The 22,081-nt window shown below is 35.1% G+C and overlaps 1 long non-coding RNA gene across 1 annotated transcript; it reads left to right on the top strand.

Annotated features, from left to right (window-relative positions):
• The first annotated feature begins 3,755 nt into the window (after positions 1 to 3,755).
• LOC141405356 (uncharacterized) lies at positions 3,756 to 4,180 on the top strand. Its single transcript, XR_012413190.1, has 2 exons — positions 3,756 to 3,884; positions 3,957 to 4,180. It is a non-coding gene; the product is annotated as an uncharacterized lncRNA (long non-coding RNA).
• Positions 4,181 to 22,081: the final 17,901 nt, after the last annotated feature.

Here is a 22,081-nt window from a genome sequence, read left to right as displayed (position 1 = left end):
GGAATTTGACACTAACACTACAGCCCAGTTCAGTCAGCTGGGTATTGCTGCTACCTTTTCTTGTTCTACCATGGTTCTTTTGTTTGTTTTGTTTTGCAACAATAATGTAATTATCGTTTAGTTCCTACTTCTTGTATTTCGTGTAGTTGTTTGTTGTTGTAGTTACGTCATTACTGTGCTTGTATGTATGTGAGTATGGATGTTCGCTTAGTGCGAATGTGAGTCTGTGTGTTCGCTGCACAGATTCGAGTTGTTGCCATATTTCTAGATATTTCTAGACCAAGGAGATTTTTGGTATAAATAGAGTTACGAATGGCAACATTGAGTGAGTCGTGTTTTAAGCGTTGAACTGAACAGATCGGTTAAAGAATAGCTGCGTGCTAACTAGAGACCTGCTGTGTGCTTAGCTGTAAAGTCGGTTCTGAATAAGTGTAATAAAGTAAATAAAGCATTGTAGAAACGTAATCTAAAACGAACCCTGTTTTATTTGGTACAAATCATATCGGGGAATAAAACAACGTCTACACGGATATTAGTCAAACCTAATTCCGTAACAATACAAAACATTTTCCGAGAAAAAGTTGTTACCGTAGTGATTTTTGTTTGACGAAACAGAAAATACCAGCTGATCGAACTTGAACTGCTAAAATAAATTATTGTAAATTAAATTCTCATACAAACACAACAAATGTTGACATTTTACGTGTACAACATTAAGTTTATTTGTTTTCATTTTTCGAGATACATCTACCTGTTTCTATACAGTTCGACATTTCAATGCCTCACAGCGAATTCAAATGAAAAATATGAATTTTGACAGCTCAAATAGAAATCATCTGATTTTGCCGGAGGACCTATAATTGGGCCATGATACATACAAAACATTTTCCGAGAAAAAGTTGTTACCGTAGTTATTTTTGTTTGGCGAATCAGAAAATACCAGCTGATCGAACTTGAACTGCTAATAGCCCATTTAGACTATCCAGTCGATTTAAGTTGTCATTTTCATACATACTAGCTTCGTTCCAGAACTAAAAAGTTTTTACACATTTTGTATATTTTTCCCCAATATGCGTTCCCGTACACCAAAAAAGTTGCAAAATGTTCGCTTCTCTTTGAACAAAAATGGCGCTGAATATCTTTAAAAATGTGCAACATTTTTGCCGGCTTCTGATTGGTTGATTCGCCGACTTTGACATTTGTTGCAGTTTTTTTACGTTTCTGCAATTTTTCCGTTCCCGTACATTTTTGGAAATATGTGTATGTGGAACTCATTTTCGACAGTTTGCTCTTTTGACACTTTTATCATTAAAAAAGATAATGCACTTACCGCACTTACCCCCAGTTTTTGTAAAAATTGTTATTCTTCTCACACGAATTGTCAAATTTTGTAGATCGATTTACTCGCTTTAGCGCAAATGTAGAGAGCTGTAGTGGGATTCTGTAACTCATTTTTGCTGTTATCGATAATTGTCGGTAAAATTAAAATGCTTATAATTTCGATAATTAACGAAAATTTTCGGTAAGTTAACGATGAATAAAAAGTAGTCGCTAGCCTCTACCGACACAAACAGTGATGCCAACTTTTCTTTATGTTTTTAGTCATAATCATGATGAAATTATAAGGTGGCGTAAAACGGCCAGCTGATTGGTTTCAATCTGTCAAATATTTTGTTATTGTGAATAAATTGTATGAAAACGTAAACAAACATTTTGACATATTGAAGAATTTTCGGCCAAAATAGAGTTGTTGTTGTGCTACTTACGTGACCTGTTAAATAGATCTTGGTCATCATTTTGCGATTTAATTTTACCGATTTTTGTCGGTAACAGCTAAAATGAGTTACAGAATCCCACTACTGATTTTTAAATGAGGAATCCTTAACGATATATGGAACGGGTATACGAAAAATTAGATGTGTATGTCATCTAGGGGCTTAGCTATGAATGCCTAAATTATTACGAATATAGACGAATGTCCAATTTACATTAGCAACTTTTTCGTCATTTGGAGCTGTTTCGTCATTTATTTGCTAAAACAGGCAACATTTTGCGTCATTTACCATACAAAAATAAATAACGATAGCTGCGTCATTTATTCTAAACAACGCACGAAAACACCATACTATTATAAGCAGCCCAGTTTTTTGTCATAAACTACCAAAAAATGCAACTGTTTTATGATGTCTTTGTTTGTTTGTGTGTATTGTAGAAAAACAAAAATACTCAAACGATGACAAAAGTGAAAATAAATGTTTAAAAAACTTGCAAAAATCATGTTTTTTGTTTTTAGAATTAATTTAAGTTATTTGATACACATTTGTGTTGTGAAATTCCTATTTCTCTGAAAAAATATATTTTGTGCGTGTGTTTGTGTCATTGTATAAGTGTGTGTGTGCGATTGTGTGCGTAAGCAAATGACGCAAAAAAACAGATGTAAATACACTTCATTTGATTCTAGGATTTCGTAAAACGAAATCATTTAATGTGCATATGTAAATTGGACTTAACGAACAAAAATAAGTTACAAAAACTGGGGGTAAAGTCCCAATTTACATTGGGCGAGTTTACTTGCGGCAATTGTCAGTTTGTAGGTGAGAGAGGGTGCTGAGAGGCAAAGGGTTACCATATGCCTCACCTCTCTCTCCTACAAAATGACAATTGCCGCAAGTAAACTAGCTAATGTAAATTGGGACAAACATGTTATAAGTGTATAGTCTAATGCTCGGTTTACATTTACGAAATCCACTCGATTTCAACTGTCAATTCCATTGCTCAAACGTCAAATGAAATCCAATCGATTTCAGATGAGTTTTCATTTGACGTATACTCAAAAGGAATTGACAGTTGAAATCGATTGGATTTCTTAAATGTAAACAAAGTATAACAGGTGTTTAAAATAAGTTATTATAAATTAAATTCTGTTGCATACCGCCTAATGCGGCGCTATGGTGGGGTTCCAACTGCTCAGTCGGGGCATCACTTCCAGGGGGATTCATAACCCTTCCACCATCAGCCCTAGGGGTCGAACAATAATGAAAGAGGGACTCAACATAAAAACAAACAAAAACAAAACGACACAACACTACATACAACAACGATGAAGGAACTTGGTGTTCTCATTCCCCCACTTTGCCCACCCTGCCTTGACCCTTTCTTCCTGTCATAACGATAAAGCAAATTTTAAAGGGCCCCAATTTCCACACACACTTACCTCACATCAACATACCCCTATTTTCCTCTCTTACAGAAAACACTTAGCAAGACATATTCAATTTAAACTGTTAAACATAAAAATTATTTATTGACATAGTCATGATTTCACTTAAACTTAACACATAATCCAGTTTGGGATTACCAATACCCGCTCAATTAATTTAAGGTGAGTCACTGACTCAGATTACCCCTTTTTACCACTAGAAAAATTGCCAATCGAGGCACGAGATTAAAAACATAAAAATCCTAACTAAATGAGCTCGCTTAGTAAGGTTTTGGGCACTTTATAATTGTCCCCTCAAATATTTTCATAACCAAAAAAAATCTAGCAGCCTTCAAAGGTAACCCTACACTCACGATATTTTTTTTAGAACAACCTGGGCATTACTAATCCTCACAATATTCAATGTAAACACTTAAACTAACTACGGACAACACGATTTAACTTAAACTTAAATCTACATTAACATATTAATTTAATTTTTGTGGATTTTTCTTCAGTCAAAAATCAATGACATTATATATTTTAAATGGTCAGCTTCCAAGATTAATAATTTTCAATTTTCATTTTTTTCAGGTGGCTTCAAAAATCAAAGGACACTCATGCCCATAAATCCAAAAGAAAACAACACTCAATTTACTCCAGATCGTCTGGGAATTCAACTCTGGTAGGTATTAATAATTTTGCTTTGTTACCTTATTAGTTGTATACTTATTGGGAATTTATCTTGTCTTTTCAGGTTAAAACTGGTATTTCTCAGGGATGTGGCCTCTGGTATTTCTCAGGGATGTGGCCCCAGTACCCTGTTAATTGATTTCCGCTTCTGGATATTGGGATTTCAGCCCTCTTAGTAATTGATCTTCCGGTTTTGTATGGTTTGGTGTAATCTTAAAGAAAAACCCAAAACACATTGTAACTACGTTTTCTATTTAATCAACATGTAAAACAACTCACATTTTGCTTTGTACACTTCAAACATAAATAAAAAAACACAGAAATTACACGAGTGCCAATAAAGAATCAATTTAAAAAATTTTTTGGTTGTCTATTTTTTTAAGGATTACGGACAAAGGTTAACTGCCCTTTGAAACACACCACAATTTAATAATGGCGTTTTTCTTCGCTTTCCTCGCTTAAATACGGCTTCCCGAGGACGCCAAAATCAGATTTTCCATAATTTTCCCTCGTTTTTCCGACATTTATTTACATGTCTTTTAATCATCTGTTTCTAAACCTCATAATACTATCAGGGGTGTATTTGCCATACGTCAATGATATAGAATTGCTACAGTGGAAATCATCCCTGACGGTGGCATCACCTTTTCATATTTTACCCGGCCGAACAGTGTATCCGGTTTGCTCACTTTTTACTTGCCGGCAGCCACAAACCACACGTCATTGGGATGCTGCTTCCACGACACAAAAAAAAGGACGCCATCACTAATTAATGAGTCCCACGCAACAAAACTTCGACATTTTCGAAGTGTTCGATGAAAATGACGATGTGCGGGACTTATAAAGTGTTTATAAAAACTTTTCACAACGGATGGCTATGAAACATTGAGATGAATGGGTTTCCTACCTTCCCATCAAGTATGGTCGGCACATGGAGTGAATGGACATACACACGCTGGAATCTGCAATAGATGGTAAGTTCATGTAAAAAAAATCCTGTCTGAAAATTCATTTAAAGCGTGTTTTTCCTTTTTTCAGGTATAACCATGATTTTTCTCATTGAAAAAAAAACATGTTTGGCGTTTGTAGATTTGTGCGTACGCACAAAAAAAATTGTAGCGTGGTTTTACACATACATACATGAATGCGTGTGTGTGAATGTACGTGCCGGAATATCATTCACCGCCATTTATTCATGCTGTTGCTGTCTCACCCCATTCAATTGGATACCCATGCATACATACATACACATCATTACACAAGGAAGTCTACCTGAACTTGTGTGAGTCGTTTCATTCCTCATCGACACAGTGGAAACAGAAACATTTTTCTAAGGTTATCCCATTGTACAGACAATGAAATTGGTGAGTTTTTTTACTTTGTTATCTTAATGATAAATTTTAATAATTATCTGTTTATTTTCAGGAATTTAAATCTGTGGAATTATGATGGCTATTCGACGTTCGTTTTTTTTTTTTTTACTTTATGCCTACACCCACCACCACTTAAAACATATTACCCCGAATAATGGATTAATCGGGTAATGCAAACTGATTGGAACCTTCTTGCTGTATGGGGTGAATATTTCATTAGCAGCCTTACTATTGATGACATGTTTTAATGAGCCGAATGTACCCCAACGATCTACCTGGACACCCTGCTTGGACCTTATGATAGCTTGGGCAGCGCAGTGGATTTTAATTTTTCCTGTGGATGCTCTCGCTAGTGCAGCCTGTGTAGAAAGCAGGTAGGTTCTTTCATTTGTTTATTTGTCTAGATGTATGGTGTATTGCCTGATTTGTTTTGGTTATTGCCTAATTTTTTTGTATTTCTTTTCCTTTCAGGTCTCTACTTTATTTTTTTGCCATTGTTTATGTGTTTCCAACTGTTCGTGTGGACTCTTTTGCAGAGCATTTCGCCCACATTGTTTACAAAACACTTTGGGCAGGTACCATTTTTTCGTCATGGATTGTGTGTGGTCAATAAAATCTTTCTTCATCTGACATCACCAGCTGCAGCGCAGTGTCTTACCCCAGAATCTACATGGTTAGTATTAATTGGTGTTTTTATGAAATGAAAGTGTGCGCCTTTATCATTGAAAACAAACAGCAGTGTCGTGTATTACGAGAAAGATAAACAAAATTAAAAGTGGAGATAACTGAGTACATGTGTGTTTAGATCATATTTATTGTTACTCATGGCTGCGACAAATATGTTAAGAAGTGACCCAATAATTGTGTTGTGTGCTAAAAAAAACTCTCCTGTGTACTCAATGGTAATAATCGGCTGCGATGAATATATTATAAAGTGACCAAATAATTGTGTTGTGTGCTAAAAATCTCCATAAAAATACACAAGCATGATCAAGTGTTTCCAAAATTGCATTATGGACTATTATGGGTCAGAAATTGCCATCAATAAGAATACTGATTGAGTTTACAGTTTACAAAAAAAAAACTTATGGATTGTGACCATGGCTACCTATATGAGACATGTGTGTTTGTGTTTTTTGTGTGTTTTTATCAGTGGATTCTTGTGTAGTATAGCCCAATAAGGCTACCAAAAAGTGTTGACATGACTTTTGTTTACATCCATACAAATATGAGATGGTTGAATATTTTAAGCTTGCCATGGATATTTTTTCCTACCGCCCTTTTACAATTTTTAAAAATTTATTGAAATATTTTAGTTTCATTTTTAGTAATATCTTCTCATTTCCTTTTTAGGTGTTTTGTGACAATTTATTGTGGAGTGAATTACATTTATAAATGAGTGAAGTGAAAAAAATGCACTACCAAAAATTATCCGTTTATTTGGCTGACATACAAGTTGTCAATATACCTGACATGCCGATCATCAGAATTGTGTACGCTGATTATTTGTTCATGGAGTATTACCTGCCATCATGAAAGGACGTAAACATTGGGGTGAGTTTTTCATTTTGTTTTTTTATTGTGAATTTGGCATGGCAGACAAAAACAATGGTGCATTAGTGAATATATTAGACTATTTTGAAATGTGGAATGTAAACAAAATAAAGTAACGCAAAAGATTTTGGCTATTAAGAATAAAACTTGTGGATTCGTAGTTTATCATTGAAAATAAGTGCGTGGCTTGCCAACGATACACTCTATACTACCATATGTTTTTATCTTCTGTGCCCTATTCTATTCATAACGCTATTATTTTTATTTACTTACTGGTGATTGTTAATTAAAAAAAATATTGCTTCTAAATTTGACCTATTTATTAATCGGCATATACTACGTTAGATTTAACTATTTTTTTGGATCATTATCCGTGTGTGTCGGGATTCTATGCTATATAAAAAATGACGTTGTGTGATTTTAGTACCTGCGATTTTTATTAACGTTAACTGATTCAGAGTATAGAGAAAAAGATTTTGGAGGGAATTTGTAATTATTAAGACCTGAGCCTGTGAACCTTTTCTCGCATGCGATAAAAAACTGTTGTAGCCTGTTGAAATTTTGTGAGTGGTGATTTTTAAAATTTGTATGTGCTATTAGACATGGTTGAGTCTATTTAATTAATTCGTGGCTGAAGACTTTTCGCATAACAAAATGTAATAGAGATTTAAATAAAATTTAGTGGGTATTAATTCGCAGACGTGGGTGCATATATAATATTGCTACTCCGGATACTATTATGAATTATATTGGACTAATTGAATATAAAAGGATATCTAGAGTAATTTTTGTGACGATAGCCGAAGCACACTGTTAGGAAAAAAAATTTTTGAAATTTTTTTCTAAAAAAAAACATGGCCATACAGATAACTTTTCGTACTCTCATTCAACCGCATATTTATTTATCGTTACGTATACCATTAATAATTTCCATCTATATGTTATATCGTCTTATTAAAGCAAATAATGCTATCCTTATAATTTATTACCCTATATTTAAAAACAATAATAATAAACCAACCATTTATGATTTAAAATTTTGGAAGATATTATTAATTTGGCATAAGCTGGCTGGGAGGTTCGAAGGATTTTTTTTTTTTTCAGGTATACTGTATATCAAATGGGTTTGTGCTAATTTGTATCAATTACAATTTTAGAAAGCGCACTGAGTATTATGTTTTGCGAGTTGTTGGTATGTCAGGTTCCTGTCATATCCCAACGTGGGGAACTCCCACACCCTGTTAGTCTCAAAAAAGCCGGGCAATCTTAGGTACTTCTTAGCCTAATGGAATATATGTGTATAATCTAACAATGTCAATAATTCTAATAGTAAAAGTAAATGCAAAAGGCAAAAAAAATGGACGTTCACAAACATTCATTTTCTTAACCTATATTGCACTTATATTACTATATCACAGAATAATTGCACTTTGCTATATTTTAATATCTTTGGCGTGGAAGTTACCTAAAGGTTTACCTTGCAGCGTTTCTAATTCGAACATGTTGTTCCCGATAGGCCTCACAACTCTACATTTCAAAAACTTTTTACAAAATTTGGCGTTTATGTTGTTCTTGAAGTCTGAAAGCATATGATTACGCCTATACACTTCTTGCCCTGGTATTAAACTAACTTTCCGCGCTCTCTGATTATAACGTTTGGCACTTGTTTCATATGCCTTGTGCAGATTGTTTTTTATCTTTTCTCGCATAAGTTCTATTTTGTCATGTCTGTTTAATGGATCTATTTGGTGGTCCGTTAGTGATTGTAGCTTTTTGGCCAACTTATAATCGGTGCCACTTGAAAACATATTAAACCCAAAGAGGGCGAAAAAGGGATTCACGCCGGTGGCTGCATGTACAGAGGTGCGAAGGGCTTTCTCGATTTCGGGTAAATATAAATCCCAGTCGCGGTGATCACTTTCAACATAGCTTCTTATAGCTGCCAACACGGACTGATTGACACGCTCGGAGGCGTTCGACTGTGGGGAGTAATATGCAGTTGTCATGTGTTTTATTTTGTAGTTGTCGACCATTTGTTCGAAGGCTTTCGACACAAACTGTTTCCCGTTATCGCTATGGATAACTTCAGGGACGCCGAAGATGTTGAAAATCTGGCTTTCCATAAACTGTACAACATTTTGTGCAGTTGCTTCCCTCATCGCGTGCAGAAAGGTAAATTTAGTGAAATGATCCACTGCGATGAAAATATATGCGTTTCCTTTCTTTGATCGTGGATATTTCCCCAGAAAGTCCACGTACAGTTTTTGAAATGGCCTTTCAGTGACCACTTCGTTTCCGATTTCTGGGTTCATATTCTGGTTTGAGGGTTTGGTTTCCTTGCAGGTTCTGCAATTTCTCACAAACTGCCTCACTTGGGAAACCATCTTAGGCCAATAATAAAATCTTCTTAACCGATTGAGAGTTTTTGTGATTCCCTCGTGTACGATGTCATTGTAGACGTGAGCCTTTTCTATTAGAGCATATGTGATCTCTTGTGGGATCCACATTTTCCACTCATATTCAACCAAATCTGTGTCGATTTTTTTCATTTTTATAAATATTTTGTCGCCTTCAACTTTTAAGTCGGGAAGTACTTCGGCATTTTCAATTATGGTGTTTCGTAATTCGACATACTCCTCACTTTCAAATGCGGTTGTTTCGAAATCTAGTAGTTCACTCTCATCAGTTACTTCTTCTACGGTGACATTTGAATCGATGGGCATTCTAGAGAGTGTGTCTGCAACCACATTTTCTGATCCTTTTCTGTGTTCAATCGAGAAGTTATATGTTTGAAGTTGGAGTGACCATCTGGCCAGTCTACCGCTGAGGTCTTTTAGTGACATTAGCCACTTAAGACTAGCGTGGTCAGTAATAATAGTAAATTGCATTAATTCCACATAAGGACGAAAACGTTTTACTGCAAGCACGGCTGCTAAACATTCCTTCTCGGTTACTGAGTATTTCTTTTGACATGCATTTAATTTTTGAGAGTAAAACGCGATGGGATTCTCCTCTCCATCATCGTTTTTTTGAAACAATACTGCACCGACTCCATAGTCCGACGCATCGCATTGGATAAAGAACTCTCGGCGGAAGTCAGGGTGCCGGAGGACAGGTGCAGATGTCAAGGCTTGTTTGAGGGTGTTGAATGATTCTAATGCTTCCGGAGTGATTACGAATTTTTGACTCTTTTTCAATGTGTCAGTGAGGGCGGCGGATATCGAGGCAAAATCTTTAATGAATCGCCTGTACCACCCAGCGGTTCCTAGGAAGCTTCGTACTTCTCTGGGAGTTTTCGGTACAGGGATTTTTTGAATCGCACTGACCTTTTCTGGGTCAGTCTTTAAACATCCATCTCCAATGATGAAACCAAGATACCTTAGCTCTCTGAAGCAAAACAATGATTTTTTAAGGCCGATGGTCAAATTCGCTTTCTGCAAGCATTCGGCTACTTCTCCCAGTAATTTAATGTGGTGTTCGAAATCGTCTGCAATAATCAATAGGTCGTCAAGGTAGATAAACACATTGGACTTTAGTCTTCCAGGTATCACCTTGTCCATCAACCTGCAAAGTCTCTGCGCCGCATTGCATAACCCGAACGGCATTACCCTAAATTGGTACAGCGGTCGACCTGGTACCGTGAAGGCTGTGTACGGCTTCGCTTCCTCTTCCAGCTCTACTTGCCAGAAGGCATATTTAAGGTCGACGCTGCTTATAAAGTGGGTTTGGTCTATTCTACTTAAGATGCCGTCGATGTTCTGCAATGGGTAAGCATCTTTCACAGTCAATGCATTTAATTTCCTGGCGTCTAAGCAGAAGCGATTTTTGCCAGGTTTTCGTACCACCGTTGTTCGGTTACTCCATGGGGAGTCACTTTCTTCTATCACTTTTAACGCCAGCATATTGTCAATCTCCTGGTAAACTATATCTTGGACCGCCGGCGACATGGGATAATGCCTCTCCTTAACCGGATTAGCACCTTCGACGAGCTTTATCGCATGTTTTTCTAATTTTGTACATCCTAGTCCATGCTCTTCAAAAGTAGGGAATTTTTTTATTACTTCTGTTAGTCTATCCTGTTGTTCCTTCGTCAGGACATGCATTTTCGTTTCTTCATTGGTTGATGACCCATGTATTTTCCGTTGTAAATCCAAATCGACTTCTTCGACAGGAAATATCTCGGGAGCTATTTGGAATAATTTCCAAAAATCTGCACCGAGATATAATTCCTGCTCTAGATCTGGGCATAATATTAAGGTCATTTGAGCCACTTTTCCCTGATATTCAACGTCAACTACAATGGTACCTAAAATTCGATGCAACTGACCTGAGGCAGTGCTGACATTTGATAGATAGGTTTTTATTTCTATTCCTAGTTCTTCTACGACTTCTCTGCAATGTTTCCCTAATAAACTCACAGTAGCACCAGAGTCGAGAAGGCCTTCAATTTCCTTCCCTTCTATCTTCACCGTGGCATATGGTCTTGGATCTTTTCTGCCATGGCATCTTAAAATAGCTTCCGAAACAGATTTCTTTAAAATTTTGTATTGCTTTTGCTTGTTTCTCATTTTTAGAATACGTTGTTTAGTTTTAATTTGAATGTTAGATATTTCGTTTGGGTTTTCTACCTCTTCGTTTTGGAAAATTTTTGCCCTTGTTTTGGCGTAATACTCTTCCCTAACATTTAAGGGCAGATAGTGTCGAAGTTTAGTATAGTGGATATCTTCATTGGGTTCTTTTAATTGGTTTGGGGGTTCGGAACAGCGGGTTGTTCGGAGGAACGCTGGTTCCCCGCTGCAACCGCGTTCTTCCTCCCGTTTCCCGACCTACAATTTATGCACTTTGGTGCAGTCGTGTTTGGTTTTCCGCATTTAAAGCAAAAATAGCCTCTTTGATTTGAAGTGCAATCCCTAAAGACATGACCGGGGTTCTGGCAATTCCAGCATACAATTTGATTGTTGATAGCTGATATCTCTACTACATCCTCTTCTTCTTCGAACATAGGAAATATATTAGTCTCTCCTTCTTCTTGAATGGCATTTACTCTAATCGGTTTGTTAGCTGGTGGTGGGGGAACTGGAACAGGGTCGCGGCGGAAAAATGTTCTTTCAATTTCCAAACATTCAACTCGCAGTTGTTCCAGAGAGGAAACATTCATGGAATAAACAATACTAGAAAGGTTTTTTCTTAAGTTCTTTTTGACAAGGGAAATCATTTCGAAATCGGAAACTGGCCTTTCCAATTTCGAACGCATTAAATTGATGTCATGGAAAAATGAATCTATTGATTCCCCGGGTAATTGTTTCCTTTCTAGTAAGTCCCTCATTTCCTCGAAACAAGTGCGCCTAGTTTTAAATCTTTCTAGCAACCCATATTTCAGTGACTCCCAATTCCATATCGCATTAATTCTTTGTTGCAACCAAAACCATTCGATCGCAGGACCCGATACAAGCATATGGAATTCATTTAATATTCCTTCCCAAGTGAGTCCATAATGAGATTGGAAATATTCCAGGCGATATATAAAATCCTCCACAGTGAGGGTATTAGGTCGTCCTGAAAAATTTATTCCGAATCTTTCAACTCTAATTCCTTGTGCACTAGGAACATTCATAATATATGAGTGTACATTATTCCTGTGGTTTGAATTTTGGTTATTATCCCGTTGTGGGGGTTGTGGTTGAGGTACAGAGTTGTTATCGTTTAACGATTGAGGTTCTATGTTGGGCATCGGACCTGGCTGAGGTAATTGATTTGGATTCGATTGTGACTGATGTCCATGATTTATATTATTTTGTGCATGAATCCCATTGGATTGTGGTTGAGGATTAGTATTTTGAGAAGTTTGACCATTACTAGTCAATCTAGTTATTGACTCATTTAATTTATTAATGATGCCATACACCTGCTGCATTTCTTTGGTCACACTATCTTTTACTAAATTGTGGATGTCTGTACTGGCGTTTTTTAAACTTTCTTGGACCAAACTTTTCACTAAATTACTAACCTCATACTGATTCATTGACGTATTAGTTGGTAAAGTGGATTGAGTATTCTGGGCTAATCTTGCTTCAGCACTAGTGGAAGCTTCTCTGTTTATTATGGTACCAGATAGATCCCGTATTGATGGGTCTCTATTTGCATTTGCGTCTTGCATTGTTTTCTTTTTTGACTTTTTCTTTGGAGATAGAATAAACCTACTCAAATCAAATGTTGAGGAACGATTTCTTTTACTTCTTCTTTTGGCTGACTTAGGCGTGTTCATTAGAATTTCTAATCCCAGTTCAGGAATGCAATTATTGAAATGAAATTTAGGTCAATGTTAAAAAAAAAATAATGGAAAATTTTAAACACAGCTTAGAGCTACTTATTTCTAGTTGTGAAAATACTTAGTCGTTAGCAGATATATGATAAAAATAATAATAGTTTGTTATAAGTTTAGTTTCTAGTTTACACACTACGACAAAACAAAATTTTTTTTCTTTTTTTTTACGAACACAAAATACACATCTGGGAGGTAATAGGAGGTATTTTCAGCTGCTTGTGAGATCAATTGTGTGGTTTATTTTTTTTTTTTTTTTTTTATTATAAATTGAGATTTCTAGAAGTGTCCTAAATCGGTCATCATGTTGTATGGATAAAATGGACTTACACAAAAAATGAACACAGTTAATGCAAAAGGTAACAACAAGGCAGTTTTCTACTTATTTTGTGGAAAAAAGTCCTTGTGTAAAGGGAATTTTCGTACAATACAGTCTGCGACTGACGACGTCACAGCAGTTATTGTACTTTTCCTAATGTTAACCCTCGTCTATTGCCTTTAATATTATTAAATAAACAAAAACACGGAAACATAGAAGACAGGTCATAAACACAATACATTCTTTGTTACAATCGACGAACAAGAGCTATTGTATAGACCCTATAACATGGAACGAGACATCCTAATTTTCTAAAAAACCTAAACTAAATATTGCACTATTATCACAGTTTTGTATAAAAATTGTGGATACAATATCCGTTAGACATTAGAAAATGCGATATCACGTTTTGGAATATTTCACCCTATGGTCTATTGGATTGCGCTTAGGTGTTATTGCACATATTCGACATTTAATGTCCTTCGTCTATTTTAAAAAAAATATTTTCTTATTTAGGCAGTGCTGATGTTGTATTGCACCTTGATTTTTTTTGGACGATAGGACAAACATTTTTGGTTTGGGCGCCATATTGTTTCATACCGCCTAATGCGGCGCTATGGTGGGGTTCCAACTGCTCAGTCGGGGCATCACTTCCAGGGGGATTCATAACCCTTCCACCATCAGCCCTAGGGGTCGAACAATAATGAAAGAGGGACTCAACATAAAAACAAACAAAAACAAAACGACACAACACTACATACAACAACGATGAAGGAACTTGGTGTTCTCATTCCCCCACTTTGCCCACCCTGCCTTGACCCTTTCTTCCTGTCATAACGATAAAGCAAATTTTAAAGGGCCCCAATTTCCACACACACTTACCTCACATCAACATACCCCTATTTTCCTCTCTTACAGAAAACACTTAGCAAGACATATTCAATTTAAACTGTTAAACATAAAAATTATTTATTGACATAGTCATGATTTCACTTAAACTTAACACATAATCCAGTTTGGGATTACCAATACCCGCTCAATTAATTTAAGGTGAGTCACTGACTCAGATTACCCCTTTTTACCACTAGAAAAATTGCCAATCGAGGCACGAGATTAAAAACATAAAAATCCTAACTAAATGAGCTCGCTTAGTAAGGTTTTGGGCACTTTATAATTGTCCCCTCAAATATTTTCATAACCAAAAAAAATCTAGCAGCCTTCAAAGGTAACCCTACACTCACGATATTTTTTTTAGAACAACCTGGGCATTACTAATCCTCACAATATTCAATGTAAACACTTAAACTAACTACGGACAACACGATTTAACTTAAACTTAAATCTACATTAACATATTAATTTAATTTTTGTGGATTTTTCTTCAGTCAAAAATCAATGACATTATATATTTTAAATGGTCAGCTTCCAAGATTAATAATTTTCAATTTTCATTTTTTTCAGGTGGCTTCAAAAATCAAAGGACACTCATGCCCATAAATCCAAAAGAAAACAACACTCAATTTACTCCAGATCGTCTGGGAATTCAACTCTGGTAGGTATTAATAATTTTGCTTTGTTACCTTATTAGTTGTATACTTATTGGGAATTTATCTTGTCTTTTCAGGTTAAAACTGGTATTTCTCAGGGATGTGGCCTCTGGTATTTCTCAGGGATGTGGCCCCAGTACCCTGTTAATTGATTTCCGCTTCTGGATATTGGGATTTCAGCCCTCTTAGTAATTGATCTTCCGGTTTTGTATGGTTTGGTGTAATCTTAAAGAAAAACCCAAAACACATTGTAACTACGTTTTCTATTTAATCAACATGTAAAACAACTCACATTTTGCTTTGTACACTTCAAACATAAATAAAAAAACACAGAAATTACACGAGTGCCAATAAAGAATCAATTTAAAAAATTTTTTGGTTGTCTATTTTTTTAAGGATTACGGACAAAGGTTAACTGCCCTTTGAAACACACCACAATTTAATAATGGCGTTTTTCTTCGCTTTCCTCGCTTAAATACGGCTTCCCGAGGACGCCAAAATCAGATTTTCCATAATTTTCCCTCGTTTTTCCGACATTTATTTACATGTCTTTTAATCATCTGTTTCTAAACCTCATAATACTATCAGGGGTGTATTTGCCATACGTCAATGATATAGAATTGCTACAGTGGAAATCATCCCTGACGGTGGCATCACCTTTTCATATTTTACCCGGCCGAACAGTGTATCCGGTTTGCTCACTTTTTACTTGCCGGCAGCCACAAACCACACGTCATTGGGATGCTGCTTCCACGACACAAAAAAAAGGACGCCATCACTAATTAATGAGTCCCACGCAACAATTCTCATACAAAATACAACAAATGTTAACATTTTACGTGTACAACATTAAGTCTATTTGTTTTCTCTTTTCGAGATACATCTACCTTTTTCTCATGGTACAATTAGAAATGTAGATGCCTCAGCCCAGCTGATCGAATCTAAAACGTCAAAAAACTATGAATTCGCCATGAAAAATCAAAACAAAAAACCATATGATTCGGTAAGTAAGATATAGCATGTCTACACTTTATAGGCAAACACAGGCGATAAAAAGAGACAACAAGAGACCATTTGGCGAAAATTTTGACAGATTACATTACAAAAAAAGTTGCTTTGTTGTAGCAATTCGCCGATGCATCTACCTTTCTTATTGTACCATGGTAAGTAAGAGATAGCATGTCTACCAGAGAAATGCAATTTGCCACTCACGAGCCACTTGCTAAAAAATATGCCTACGTATTGGTTGTCACTCCAAAAACAAGTTCATTTAAAATACATACTCATAGACATTCGGTTATACTTTGCTATGTCGTTTTGCCCACTCGGTAACATTTCATCCCTTACCTTCTTACTCATTGCACATCAAGCGTTTTTTTTAGTAACACTTGTCACTCAGTCGATTGTCTTGTGCTCTGATAGCAAGTTTGTTTTACACTGTTTTTTGTTCTTCACTACGAAGTTTTACCGTTATTTTGTGTTTTTTTATCTTGGGTAGCTAATTTGAATCATTGATCATCTTCAGTCGTGCATTAGAATCAGTGTAGAGCATTAAAAAATAAAAAGTAATAAAATGGAAAATTCTTTGGACGTGAAGACAAAAATTAACCAAGGGTTATATAAAGTAGCTCGGCGCCGCAAAGGCACCAGTTTTATTTATTTTAGTTTAAGACTAATTTTGAATTATAAAAAATAAAAACATTGTATTTCATTTTCTTACAAAATGCCCTGATGTAAGGTATTAACAAAAGCACACACAATATTACAAACAAAACAAAAGCACACACAAGAACACACAACATACAAAGTCACCCAAAAGACAATCATCATACTTATCACCCATATTCTTCGTGAGTACGTTGTGCCTCTCACCAACGATCAAGAGAGCACTTGTGAGTTTTACACGCAAGTCAAAATTGTATTTACACTCATTCCACCCTCTAATGCTCAAGCATCGGTCGTAAAATCACCAATTGGTTTTTGTTGTGTGGTAAAAATACACGAGTGGAAAACACACTCGCTGTTAAAGCGCTTGAGACTTAAAACCACATGTGTGTATCTAAGTGGCTCGCTTTTGCCTGTGGCTCATTGAAGATCTCTGATGTCTACACTTTATAGACAGATACTATGTTTACATTTACGAAATCCACTCGATTTCAACTGTCAATTCCATTGCTCAAACGTCAAATGAAATCGAATCGATTTCAGTTGAGTTTTCATTTGACGTATACGCAAAGGAATTGACAGTTGAAATCGAGTGGATTTCGTAAATGTAAACATAGTTAAACACAAGCGATAAAAAGAGACAACAAGAGACCATTGACATTTTACATTACAAAAAAAGTTGCTTTGTTGTAGCAATTCGCCGATGCATCTACCTTTCTTATTATACCATGGTACCATTCTTTTTCTGCACAGTTGGACATGTCTATACCTCACAGCGAATTCAAATGACAATTATGAATTTTGACAGCTCAAATCGAAATCATTTGATTTTGAGCCATGGCACAGTGGATGCGCAAATCGCTTCAAAACATTCCAAATTTTTCGAAACACAAATTATTTTTTTTTAAATGAAAAAAAAATAGTTATATTCTCAGAGAATTTATGGAACAAAGGACTATTTTTAACTTTCTAGTTATAAAAATTCCTCTTAATCACAAGGTTTACCAAATATTTTGATTATAATATTGGTAAAAATGAAATCATTTAATATAGATGTATGGATTAAGTCATTTTCCAAAAATTCGCCAGAATGGTCACTAGTTCCAAATTGAAGCCCAGCGCCTGTAGACTTCAAAACTGTATAGGCATTATGCGGAAAGTTTAACTCCCATTTTTAGCTGCTGAATTTATATTTTTTGAATTTTTAAAATTATTTTTATTATCCTTTCTTACATTTATGTTCAATATAATATTTTTGTGCTATTAGTGATTTCTTTTATCATGTTAACTTGGAGCCGCACTGAAAACTTGCAATTGAAAAATAAAGGGTTTTGGGGGTATACACTTTAATAAATATGTTTTCTTGTTTGAAACACCCTAATGTTGCAACACGTCAAAACGTGGAAATTTTCCCCGCACTGAGAACCAACAATACGTTATTACAGGTAATTCTGCCGAAAAAGGGTGATTAAATCTTATAAAGTACAGAAAAATATATGTTAACCCTATGGAGCCAACCAAAAGTGGATTAATGTCACATTTATTTATAAAATCCTGTTCTAAACTCTGAGTTCACTATTAAAGCCTAATCCTTTTAGAATGTGTTAAATATCTGTAAAATACATTCATACAGTGAGTGGCAATTAAAAAGTGTATGTAACACGGATCCATGGCAACCCTATAAGCGAGAATAACAAAGAAAACGTTGTTAACCCTGTTTTCTATGCGTCAACAATATTCGGTTTTTGTAACTTTTGTTAAATATTTTGCCAAAAAAAAACAGGTCATTATCGAACTTTTTCTGCAATATTAGTATACATTTTAATAATTGCGAACAGAATCTTTGTTCCTGTGTGCAAAAATATTATATTTTATAGCAAATTATTAAAATTTAGCGCTAAGGAAAAACGCTATCCCAGAAAATGGAAAACTGGTAATACATATTTCATTATACAGTAATTTCTGGTTACATGCATCATTCATAGCTGCATTTTGGCGATACCTGACCAAAAATCTGTTTATAAGCAACTATTCTCTAGATTCCGTTCAAGATATTATGTTTTAGTGCACATTCATTCATTAACGTTTTCTCTCCCGAACATGAAATGTCTCTCACTTTATCATTTCTACATTGCTTATAGCTGCACATCATATGCACGTAAGTAATATTGAAGATATTGGCCTTTTTGGGTAGGTAAGCGAATTTAAGCTTCCTGCATTTTGGGGATTGCTGCACAAGAAGTCGTGCAATTTTTGATTGTGCAGGTAAGCAAAAAATACTGTAAAAACAGCAGAAATAAAAGGAAATGTTGCTTATTTTTGAATATTTAGTCGAATATAGTTGAAATAATGTGCAAAAGTCACGAAAATATAAAAATAATCGATTTCGTGAAACACATAAACTAGCCGAAACCAAGAAATGGGAGGGAAGGTAGAGGAATCTCCTGAAAAATTATGGCTAAACCGCCCTTAATTTCCTTGAAATTGGTCACTGAGCCCTAAATGACTTTCAGAAGATAGAAAATATGCAGTTACATTCCAAAAAATCGTAAGGATAAAGCCTTTCATGGCCTTGTAACCTCTACCTTCCCTACCAGTCCTTGGTTTTGGCTGGCTTATGTGTTTCACGAAATCGATTATGTATTTCTATAATTTCGGGACTTTTGCACATTATTTCAACTATATTCGACTAAATATTCAAAAATAAGCAAACTTTCCTTTCATTTCTGCTGTTTTTATAATAAAATATAACCAGTTTTCCCTTTTCTGGGATTGCGTTTTTCATTAGCGCTAAATTTTAATAATTTGCTATCAAATTTAATATTTTTGCACACAGGAACAACGATTCTGTTCGCAATTATTAAAATGTATACTAATATTGCAGAAAAAGTTCGATAATGACCTGTTTTTTGGCAAAATATTTAACAAAAGTTACAAAAACCGAATATTTTTGACGCATAGAAAACAGGGTTAACCACGTTTTCTTTGTTATTCTCGCTTATAGGGTTGCCATGGATCCATGTTACATACACATTTGAATTGCTACAGGACCAACATTTTTTTAAGTATTTTGTTTTTTGGATATTGGACATGGGCTTCTAAAATACTGAGGTGTTATTATTGGTGAAATTGAAAACCGAATATTTTTGACACTCACTGTATATGTCGATGGTCAGACTAGCAAGATTTCAACATGGCGACGTCAAGTTTATAGGCGAGGGGTATGAAGTAGTGAAACCCATGTACATGGTTTTCTGTGTTTGTTGCGTTGTCTCTTCTTGTTATTCGTTGCTGGTTTTTATTCCGGTTTCTTTCATTTTATTTTCTCCAGCAAACGATTAACAACAAAACAAGCATTAAAGGACGAAAAAGTAGAAAATAACTTTTAAATTTAATAAAAAAAATTTGATTAATGAAAAAGAATTTCCTCTTTTTTGTTTATTTTTTGTTGTTTTTAGTTTATTTTGGTTTGTTTTGTACTTATTGGCGAATTTTTAAATGAGAAACAAAAGAAACACGAATGGTGAAATAAAAAGAACATGCAAAAATATGAAATTTCACGTTAACGTGTGTGGACACTAACGAAACTTGAAAAGAAACTTTAACGAAATTGGTTTCAAGAAACCTTGCCAGTCTGACCATCGACTATGGGAGTATAGCAAATCATGGACCAATATTGACAGTTTCTCGCGGGGAGGTTTACTATGCAATAACAACTCCTAATACCGGATTACAGCGAATTCCGTTAAACAATATGTTGGCAACAGTAAAATACTTCAATTCAGAATGATTCGTTACATGGGAACCACGCGACATTTTGATCCTAGGATTCCAATATTTTTGTTAGAGTGTTTTTAGGATCTGAGGACCAATTGACAAAACTTTCTGTTCGATATATGTGTGACTGTGCATGGGTACAATAAAGTAGAGGTAGGTCAGGTTTGAAAATCGCTGAAAAATATAACCCTCCAGCCATGGCTTAAAACGTTAAATGTTATGGTACAATAATAAAGATAGACGTATCTGTTTAGTTTTACAAAAAAAGGGAATTTAAGCTGAAAACACATACAACGTTTGGGTAAAGTTTTGTGTCGTTTTGGCCGTTTTTACACTGTTGGGCATGATGCCGAAAAATCCAAATTCATTTGAAATATATGCCGACAAACAGATAAACGCTGGACTTTGAGATCGGCGTCGCCCTGTTGTTGTTGTTTTTTCTCGACGCCCAACACAAAACTTTACTCAAACGTTGTATGAGTTTTCAGCTTTAGAACTTCACTGTTTATATGTTAAAAGTACCAAATAGAATATTGTTGCTAGAAAAGTGTTCCAAAATGTCGAGGACATCGGATTTGCAGATACATTACATTAGAATTTTTTCAAAAATTTGAATTTTTATATTCCCGAACTTTTGGAACAAATTTCAATTAATATCAATATTTGAGGAATCGTTGTTTCGCAAGAATTAATATTAAAAAAATTAACAATTTTATTTTGCTACGCGAATAAAAATCGTTTGATCTTGTTTTTAATTTTAAGATATAGCGTTGCAGCATAAGTTTTTTGTTGGAACCATTCACCGATGCATCTACCTTTATTATTGCATAATGTCAACAACAGTAAAAAATTTCAACCCTGCTTTTGACAGAATGGGCCATAACAAGAAAATATTGTATTTCTTTAGTAGAGTTGTGCAAATTGAACTATATTGAACTACCTAGTTCAAAATCTAGTTCAATGGACACCGGTCGTTTCTTTGAACAAAATGCGTATACTTATTATTTCACGTTAGTTTGTATGATGTTACTCATACGTTTTTGAACTAGGACAGTGAACTAGGTCGTTCAATTGCCCAACTCTATTCTCTACTATTCAAGGCATATTTATATAAGGTAGAAGTGACAATCAGCTGTATTCTTACTTCTTTTGTAAATTCGAAATTTGCTACCATAAAATACTGATTTTCATCCTAAAAGTGTAATAAAAATGCCCTACGACAGTTCTGAATGCTTCAAATTTACATTTGGATTTAAATTTGTTCTATTTTAGAGGATTTTCAAAATTAATTTATATTTTTCCTGAGAAAATGTTTGGAACGACCCTATTATTCAATATTTTTTGACATTAAATTTTCAATAACAACAAGGTTGTTTTTGTACACTTGCTATACCTTATATAAATTTGCCTTGCTACTACTAATCATGGTACAAATACACAGGTAGCCGCATCGGCAATTGTTGGTAACATAAGATGTCAAAATTTGACATCAATTCAATGCAATTGACACATATGTTACCATCAGCTGGCTTGAGAATGCTACCTGTATTATTGTACCATGTAATTTTCTAGTAGAATTTCACAATCACCAGCTTTTTTATAGGTTGTGTAATCTTTCCGCACAGCTGATTC

Source organism: Musca autumnalis, unplaced genomic scaffold (assembly GCF_047663935.1).
Source record: "Musca autumnalis isolate F117 unplaced genomic scaffold, ASM4766393v1 scaffold_5, whole genome shotgun sequence".
Lineage (NCBI taxonomy): Eukaryota > Metazoa > Arthropoda > Insecta > Diptera > Muscidae > Musca > Musca autumnalis.
The sequence above is the reverse complement of the archived record's forward strand: the minus strand, read 5'-3'. Positions and strand labels throughout refer to the sequence as shown.